Source organism: Pantherophis guttatus, chromosome 1, assembly GCF_059756535.1.
Source record: "Pantherophis guttatus breed Tessera chromosome 1, ASM5975653v1, whole genome shotgun sequence".
Classification (NCBI taxonomy): Eukaryota; Metazoa; Chordata; class Lepidosauria; order Squamata; family Colubridae; genus Pantherophis; species Pantherophis guttatus.
The window spans coordinates 104,512,967-104,521,922 of record NC_142063.1 but is presented as its reverse complement, the minus strand read 5'-3'; the positions used below and the strand labels follow the sequence as shown (position 1 = coordinate 104,521,922).

Sequence of the window (8,956 nt, the reverse complement as noted above, 5' to 3'; positions counted from 1 at the left end):
TTGCTTTGCTGGAGCATATCCATAGACAGTGGCACCAGTCTGGATTTATGCAAGTGTTAAGAAGAGTGCTTCCAGACAGACAGCTCCTGGCACTGCCAATCAAATAAGTCTGTTCAATGTTCAGTTTTTCTTGTAGTACCAAACCAAAAAAAAAAAAAAAAGGCAGAAGACAACTTGGGAAGGGGTATGGATTAAAAGGGGGGGAAGGGGGGGAATAAATGGAAGTGAACATCTTTAAGACTCCCTCCCTTCCATAAAATGTCATGTCAGAGGCTGGATGATTGCACAATCAAAGCCACTGCTGGAATCAACTCAAGATCCAAACTATTGAACCCAGCTGGCTAGTCATGGTAATTCCTATGAATTTGGGTGCTCTTTAAAAAAAACAACCAAACAACAACAACAACATGTTTTTCCTTTGATGAAGGATGGCTTTTATTTCCATTTGGCGAGTAAATCCCTGTGCTCTGTCGTTCCGCATTTGCTACTGATCAGAACTCAAAATGGTTATGGCACAGTTGTATTAGATTCAGGATCCTCCCGTATTTTACTAGGGCAATGCCTTCAAGACGGGATTCTTTTTTGGTTAACTCCTCCATCTACTGGATGCTTCTGGAACGGCAACTTTAGGACAGCTTTAAAGCAAAGCCTGCTTGCTGGCCATTACAGCAAGCGTTACCCAAACTTTAGACGTTCGCAGCGTTGAGATTTTGGCGTTCTGTTATTACTATATGAAACAGCCTAAATATTTGGTTATTATGCCTTTTAAAATCCAACCTATTTTTGGAATGATAAATTGGCCAATTTTACCCGAGGAATAGTTGGTGTAATCTGCTCTATACTCAACCTGCAGACTCTTTCCCATGATTCAGTTGTCATTCATAACAGTTCTCTGATGAGTGTGCCAGAAAAAAACTAAACCATCATAGATTTTTGCTGTCCCCATCACTAATCCCCCATTACTTTTGTTCTGTCTTGTGGCAGGGGAATTCTAAGGTTAGAGAAGCAGGATCTAAAATTGGACAGAATTTAAAATGCTGATGCCTACCTTCACAGTCAAAATAAGGACAGTTAAAGATCCATTGATGCAAAAAAGCAAGATAAAAAGGTCCAGATTATAGGAAGGGTGGGAGTAGGCTTGATTCCTGTGCTCTAATGTTCACTGATCTGCTGCAGATATATGACTTCTTCTATATCAGTAAATGCTATTTATCTATCTGGGCCATGTCTTTAAACTTCTGCAGACAACTGCTAAGTGTGTGTTGGGTTTCTGGACTGAAGTTTATTGGAGGGTTTGGTATGAAGTCTGACCAGGAGAGTGATCTTATTTCTTACGCAGGGAAGCCACCTTCATCCCTGATTTTCAACATCAGTACCAGTGGGAAAGCTGGCAGGCAGTCACAGCTCTACTGGGATTGGAGATGGTTTGACAGATGGATATCCCTATGAGTTTAGCTACCGATCAGCAGTCATATATACCCTGTTTCACCTGTCACTTCTCCCAGTCTGGGAATCAACTGTCAGATCTTAGAGATGCAGAAAGAGAAGGGGGAGAGCAGGCTTTTTAGTCTCCAAATTTCTGAGATGGATGAACCTGAATACCTGACAGTATTAGTATCTCTCCCTCTCTCTCCCTCTCTCTCTCTCTCTCTCTCTCTCCCTCTCTTTCTCTCTCTCTCTCTCCTCCTCTCCCTTCCTCTCCCTCCCTCCCTCCCTCCCTCTTCCTCTCCCTCTCTCCCTCTCTCTCTCCCTCTTTCTCTCCCCCTCCCTCTCCCTCCCTCCCTCCCTCTCTCCATTTTTGTGGGACAATCACTCCCACTGTTCCTATGAGCTGTTATTGGGGCTGCTTTTGCCACATGTTTCCCAGGTTCAGAAGTAGCCCAAGCAATTCCTGACAGGTCCTCAACTGATTCTCCCTCTCCCATTTCACTGCCCCTTCCCAACACACATTATGCCCATGGTTGAATAAAGGTTTAATGACCTTTTGGAAGAGAAGCAGTGTAAATTCATGTTCAAAATCAATCTGAAACACTGTAGTTTCAGCCACCCAATGCTGACAAAGTGGCAAATAGAACCCATATTTTAAGAGCCACTTGGACACGCCACTAAAAATCGGGGGGGGGGGCGTGCATTATATTGATTGAGTTGAAAAACACTACATTAAGACCAAAGGAACTGCCTCAGATATTGGTTGGACACACAATTTAAGGAAACATCAGGAATTGCTAAAACGTGTCCATGCCATGCTTGCATGCAAGTGGCCAAGATCTGGGTAATAATTGTTTAACATCTGCTTGGGTTACTTAAAGACTGGTTATTCCACATCCTAGATAAGATCCTGAAGAGGATTTTATTAGGGAAAAAAAGAGAACATTTTGGTATAGGAAGTTTTTGTGACTGCGAAAGTGCTGTGGACAAACGCTAATGTTGTCATTCGATGTGTGCATTCTGGGGTAGAAAATCCTTTATAAATCTAATTCTTTGTAGAATCCAGTAAGGCAAAATCTTTCAGGCTGAGTTTGACTCGCGGTGATATGATGGTCACAGCCTTGTAGGAACTTGGATGGCAATGCAAGAATGTCTTGGCCTTCCCTCCTGGGAATTGTGCCTAACTTCTCAATCAAGCCTATAATTTATTTTTCAACAGTTCTGCAGTATAAACAGATGCTACTTTATTAGAGGAGGCAGGCGATATTTCCTTGGATTGAGGTATGTTAGGAGCAGTTTCAAAGAATTGCTCAAAGGGAAATTCAAATTTAAACTAGAGACTTTTTTTTTTTTAAATCCACCAAGGTACTTTAACCAAGAACCTCACTGAAGGAATTGTCTGTCTCTTTTGATAATTTGGAATAATAAGGCATATGTGTTACTGTAATCCTAGTAGTCAAAACTTTTTCAATGGGATGGATGCATGGGAAACTCTGCACCTTCTCTAAATCTTGCTTCTGGCAAAGCTGTTAGCACTCATCTTCAAACTGTATCTGCCCTCTGCTGTTATTACGTCATCTGCAGAATCAAAAGATAAATAAAAGGCTTTATCTAAACATTTCTGAAGTGAGTTGCATGGAAACAATTCCTTGTTGGAACAAAAGGTGACATTAAGCAATTAATTGCAAACACACCAATCAGGTTAGGACAGTAATTAACCCCTCTCAATTCCATCAAAAAGATGATTGTATATATGCATGTATTCACTGTAGAGTCATTGTTACAGAACTGAGAACTGCTCAGAACACTGCTGGTGTTCGGAAATGGCTCGCAGGTAAAGTTTTACAGAAAATATAATCAAATACTCATGATCTGATTACCGAGATAGAAACAATCTTTATTTTCAAAGCAGCAAGTTTCTAAACCTCAGTGTCGGCCAAAAACAAAACCAAGAAACAAAACCTCACCATTAAAAAAAAGGGTTTTTTGCTTAGAGTCTATTGTGCCTACAATACAATCCTAATAATTTTTACCTAGGTACCGTACTTACTACCATCATGCTTTTTGTTACTATTAATTCAAACACTATTCCAGATTTGGAAAGAAACTGAAAAAGCAGTTCAGGATAAAGCATGGAAATCTAACTTTTTAATAAGAAACAAGCAGGGGTGAAATCCAGCAGGTTCTGACAGGTTCTGGCGAACCGGTAGCGGAAATTTTGAGCAGTTCGGAGAACCGGCAAATACCACCTCTGGCTGGCCCCAGAGTAGGGTGGGAATGGAGATTTTGCAGTATCCTTCCCCCAGGAGTGGGGAGGGAATGGGGATTTTGCAGTATCCTTCTCATGGTGTGGGGTGGGAATGAAGATTTTGCAGTATCCTTCCCCTGGAGGGGGATGGGAATGGAGACTTTGCAGTATCCTTCCCCTGCCACGCCTACCAAGCCACACCATGCCCACAGAACCAGTAGTAAAAAAAATTGGATTTCACCACTGGAAACAAGTAATATTACACAAAGAGGCTTGATGTGAGTTTATTTGGATCACAGAATCTGAACAACCAGTTTACAATTCTGAAGGATTTTTTTTTAAGAGGGCAAAACTGGAAAGTTGTGAAAGAAAAAAAAATGCAACAAGTGCCACTATTAAGAAATATTGCTTGAATTGCAACACAGCCTCTCAAGTGGGCTACTGAAGCCACGTGGTTGAGTAATTTGAAAAGTGCAAAGAGAACAGAAGTGTTGCAGCCACCTAAGACATATGTTCAATGTCCCTGTAGTGAGGTCATCGATCATTTCAAAGAAACAGTGCTGGCAGAGCATTTTCTCTGATGGGCTTTGGACTTTAGAATCCAATCCTTCCAGTATTTGGACACAGGCAGTAGGAAAGTTGAAGTAAGGAGTGACAATATAGCCCACAGTTAACCCTAATCTTATCCCAACAACTTATTACCTTTGTAGTATTTGTGTGGCAGACTGAACTATTGCAACAGTTCTGTCCAATGAAATCTTGACATGTCCCAATTGTGGCACAGAACAAGGAGAAGCTATTATCAGACAAACGACTACGAGTGTGTCACAAGTGCAACGCACTTTGGAATCGACTTTTTCTCTCCCTCAGATTTTCTAGTTAAATCCTCAAGAATGCCACCACCAAATCGCTAGCATTTTGCAGATCTCATCTCATAATGCTCACCCAGCTATCTGAATAGGACACAACAGTTATTTCTGGTCCTTAAAGCAGGGCAAATTGGCCTGTGCAGTTGTTGGTGACAGAGAAGATGGAATATCTTTCTTGCCAGACCACATGCTGATGGGGGCAGACAAAAATTTGGCTCCTCCGTGCTGCTTTTCTCAACTTTGGGGGTAGAAAAAGAGGTTCACCAGCATATCCACAACTGTGGTTTCCTTCTCTTGACAAAAATCGGTGGTCTCTTCCTAGTTCTCTTCTCTTTTTATTTTCCCCCAGCAGATAGAAAATTCCCAAGGGTTTGTCTTCTGTCAGTTTTCAATTGATCACTGTTGAGGTGAAACATTTCTGCTGAATAATTATTCTCTAATGAAGGAAATGGGTAGGTTTAAAGAGATGACATCTGATGATCAAATGAAACTGAACCCCCACTCAACCAGGGGTGGGATTCCAAAATTTTAGCAACCTGTTCTCTGCCCGGTTTCTGGTTGGGCATGGCCATGGTGGGCATGGCCTACTTGGCCTCCTGCACCACAGTGGGGGGGGTTTGCCCTCCCCAGGCTTTGGAGGCTTTCCTTGAGCCTCCAGGAGGGTGAAAACAGCCTCCCCCGGGCTCCCGAGCCCCTCTGGAGGCCAGAAATGGGCTTGTTTCTGGACTTCTGGAACTTCCCCCCCGAACCTCTGCACAGGCCCTGCACTTACCTGGCATCCAAAACGGGCCACGTGGAGACTCCTGAGAGGGGAGGGGAGGGGTGGGCGGGGCAGGGCAGGGCAGGGCCTTGCAACTACTGATTTGGCAAACCAGATGTAAAATTAGCATCCAGTTCTCCTGAACCGGTCTGAACCAGCTGAATCCCACCCCTGAACTCAACCCATCACTGACTATTGGGGGAGAGTCTTTGGCCCCCACAGAAGGGGCTCGCAATCTGGGAGTCCTCCTGGATAGGCAGCTGTCCTTGGAGGAACATCTGACAGCTGTAACCAGGGGGACCTTTTGTCAGGTTCGTCTGATTCGCCAGTTGCGGCCCTTTTTTGATCGGGATTCCCTGTGCACAGTCACTCATGCCCTCGTCACCTCTCGCCTTGACTACTGCAACGCTCTCTACATGGGGCTCCCCTTGAAGAGCACCCGGAGGCTCCAACTGGTCCAGAATGCAGCAGTGCGGGTAGTGATGGGAGCAGCATGGCGCTCCCATGTAACACCGCTCCTGCGCGAGCTGCACTGGCTCCCAGTGGTCTTCCGGGTGCGCTTCAAGGTGCTGGTTATCACCTTTAAAGTGCTCCATGGCATCGGGCCTAGCTATCTTCGAGACCGCCTGCTGCTACCAACGACCTCCCATCGTCCCGTGCGCTCCCACAGAGAGGGCCTCCTCAGGGTGCCATCAGCCAATCAATGCAGGCTGGTGACCCCCAGGGGGAGGGCCTTCTCTGTGGGGGCACTTACCCTCTGGAATCAGTTGCCTCCAGAGATAAGGAGAATCCAAGACCTTAGCGCCTTCCGCCGTGCCCTTAAAACCCACTTTTTCCAGCAAGCCGGGCTGGCTTAAGAAGAAATTTTAAATGTTTTAATTGGTTTGTATTTTTAATTTTGGGCCAAATTTATATATATTTTAATTGTTTTTAATATTTGTATTCCATGTTTTTTAATTCTGGCTGTACACCGCCCTGAGTCCTCAGGGAGAAGGGCGGTATATAAATTTAAAATAAAATTAAAAAATAAAAATAAACCCTACACTATGGCCAATTCCCTAAAGCAGCAACATGTTTATATTACTATTCTTAAATGATATTCTGCACTATGGCCTGCAGGATACTGCAATGTGCTTTTATTAGACTGCTAAAAACAAATTGACTAATTTGAACTAAAACAAAGAGTACCTTACTTTCTTGTTTCTTGTGAAATTTTCTTAAGCTTTTTTAAGAAATGTGTTAGAAGAAGCACTAGAACAGTCAAGAATAATTGAAAGCGTATCAGCTTGTGTAAAACTATGATGGAAGCAGTCACCAGCAAAACTTAAACATACCCAAACTGACATTTGCAATGGCCTGTTTTCTTGCAGGCAGAGGGAGATTCCTGTTAGTAGTAACTTTTAAGGAGAAGAAACAATACCAGAAGAAATACCAGAAACAAACTCATGGTAAACAATCCAAATTAGACTGCAGAAAATACAACTTCAGTAACAGAGTTGTTAGCACCTGGAATGCACTACCTGACTCTGTTGTTTCTTCCCCAAATCCCCAAAACTTTAACCTTAGACTGTCTACTGTACGCCCCATTCCTAAGAGGTCTGTAAGGGGTGTGCATAAGCGCACCAGCCTGCCTACCGTCCCTGTCCTAATGTTTTCTTTTATTCGTATCCTTTTCATGTATTTATAATTATGTTTACACTTGTATCTGTCATAAAATACATGCTTGATGAAATAAATAAATAAATAAAATAAAAATAAAAGAGCAACTGGTACTTTTTATTGCATGCTTCCTTAAAGGAAATTAATTTGAATTTAAAATGGCTAATGCAGAGTGGAAGAAAGTAGCTGGTCTTGCAATAATTATCCAGTTGAGCTTCAGGGATGAATTTGAAGTGATTTCTCTCTGGTCCAAGTCCAAATCCAACAGGCTAGTTAGCAAATTTGAAAGAGAGTTGGAAACCTTCTTTTTCCTTTCCAGGTATAGGTTTGGGGGGACCATTCTTTTACCAATGGTAAAAGCTCTCTGTGCAAACCGCATGAATGAATTTAAGTCTTTATTTGCATTCCCTTCAAATTGCCCTCTGCCACTGGCATGAGACCTTGGCATATTTGTTTTAAGATTAGTGAAGCCAAGATATTTTACCCAGGCATGCTGCCTTGGTGTTACTGCCACCACAAAATAGCTTTAAAGCTGTACTGAGTCAGAATAAATTAGTTTCCCTCTCTCCCTCTCTTTCTCTCTCTCTCTCTCACAGAATTTCTCCTGTCCTCCTCTTCCTCTCACATGGTCATCAGCTTAAGTTTCCCTACATAAACAGCATCCCTCCTCCTCTAGCTGGCAACCTCTCCTCTAACTGGCCAGTGAGAAAGGTTGAGTAGCAGTGAGTCACTATCCTGACTCCTTCCTTGTTCTTCCCTCAATTCTCTCAGTTTTTACAGTGAGGTGGGGGAGGGGGGAAGTAAGCACCAACAATTATGCAGGGAAGCAGCAAAGCCATCCATTGGACCAACCAGGGGAATAATGGCAGGGTGCTATGGAGATTTCAGTTCATGATGAGAGGGGAATTCCTGGAAACCAGCACAAGTTGGCATTCTCATCAGTGAGGAACTGATGGCCAGAAACTCTATGGTTTCATGGGGACATGCAAGGGCGATAGCAGTCTCAGATTGAATCATAACTGAACGTTTTACATACTTCTGTTTTGGAATCTCCATTGCATGATGAAAAGTGTGGGGTTTCCATCTTCAGATGCCTTACATACCTTCAAAAAGGAAAGATAGAAGAATTACACTGAGTTATAATTGAATATTGCATATTGCAATGTATATCAACAAAAAAGAACTCATAGACATAATATATTTTATTTAGTTAGGGGTTTTTTTCACTAGTATATTCCCTAAGGACTATTGATGGTTTACAATGAAAAATGACAACAATCTTGCCTTATAATAATATATAATACAATAAAACATTATTGGTTATTACTATTCTTATTATTACTAGTTCTCATCTAACAAGTATATCAAACATTAAACTTTCTTTTAAGTTCTGCTTTTATCACTTTCCTAAATACCAGGTGGGGAAAATTTATAATAATCTCCATGAGATGCTATTCCAAAAATTTGGGGCTACTGAGAAGCATTGGCTACTGGCTTTCCTCCTTGAATGAGTCTTGGATGAGAACTTACACCTTCCAATGAATGATAAGTGGACTAACTAGGTTCTACTAAAATAGGTTGTCCTGGAGGTAATTTTAAATAGACATATAAAATCCATATACAATTTTATACAAAACCAGTGCCGAATTATGCCCATAGCATATTATACCCACAGCATGTTATATGTGAATAGGGGCTCTCACCTGCCAACAACCAGGTTGCTGCATTTTGTAAAGTGCCACTTTTGAGTAGACTTCAAGGAGTCCATATGGAATACATAACAGTCATCTATGAGAGACAACAAAAGCAAATCTCATCACTGACTCTTTGAAGCTAGTTGACATCACTCTTTTTCTCCAAGAAGCACTGACAATTTTCTTCATCCAACTAATCATGCCTGGATCCCCATGGCCATCACCCCAAATTTCGAAAGGAACCCAGGTGGAACATGGGTTCAGTACACATGAGATGAAACTTGTTCTCCTCTAACAC

General features: G+C 42.3%; 1 long non-coding RNA gene across 1 annotated transcript; it reads right to left on the bottom strand.

The window, feature by feature from the left end:
- Nucleotides 1-2,847: 2,847 nt before the first annotated feature.
- Nucleotides 2,848-8,751, bottom strand: LOC117665228 (uncharacterized). The gene is made up of 3 exons (XR_004591287.2): nucleotides 8,668-8,751; nucleotides 8,001-8,067; nucleotides 2,848-3,006 (listed from the first exon to the last, which is right to left on the bottom strand). It is a non-coding gene; the product is annotated as an uncharacterized LOC117665228 (long non-coding RNA).
- Between the last annotated feature and the right edge of the window lie 205 nt (nucleotides 8,752-8,956).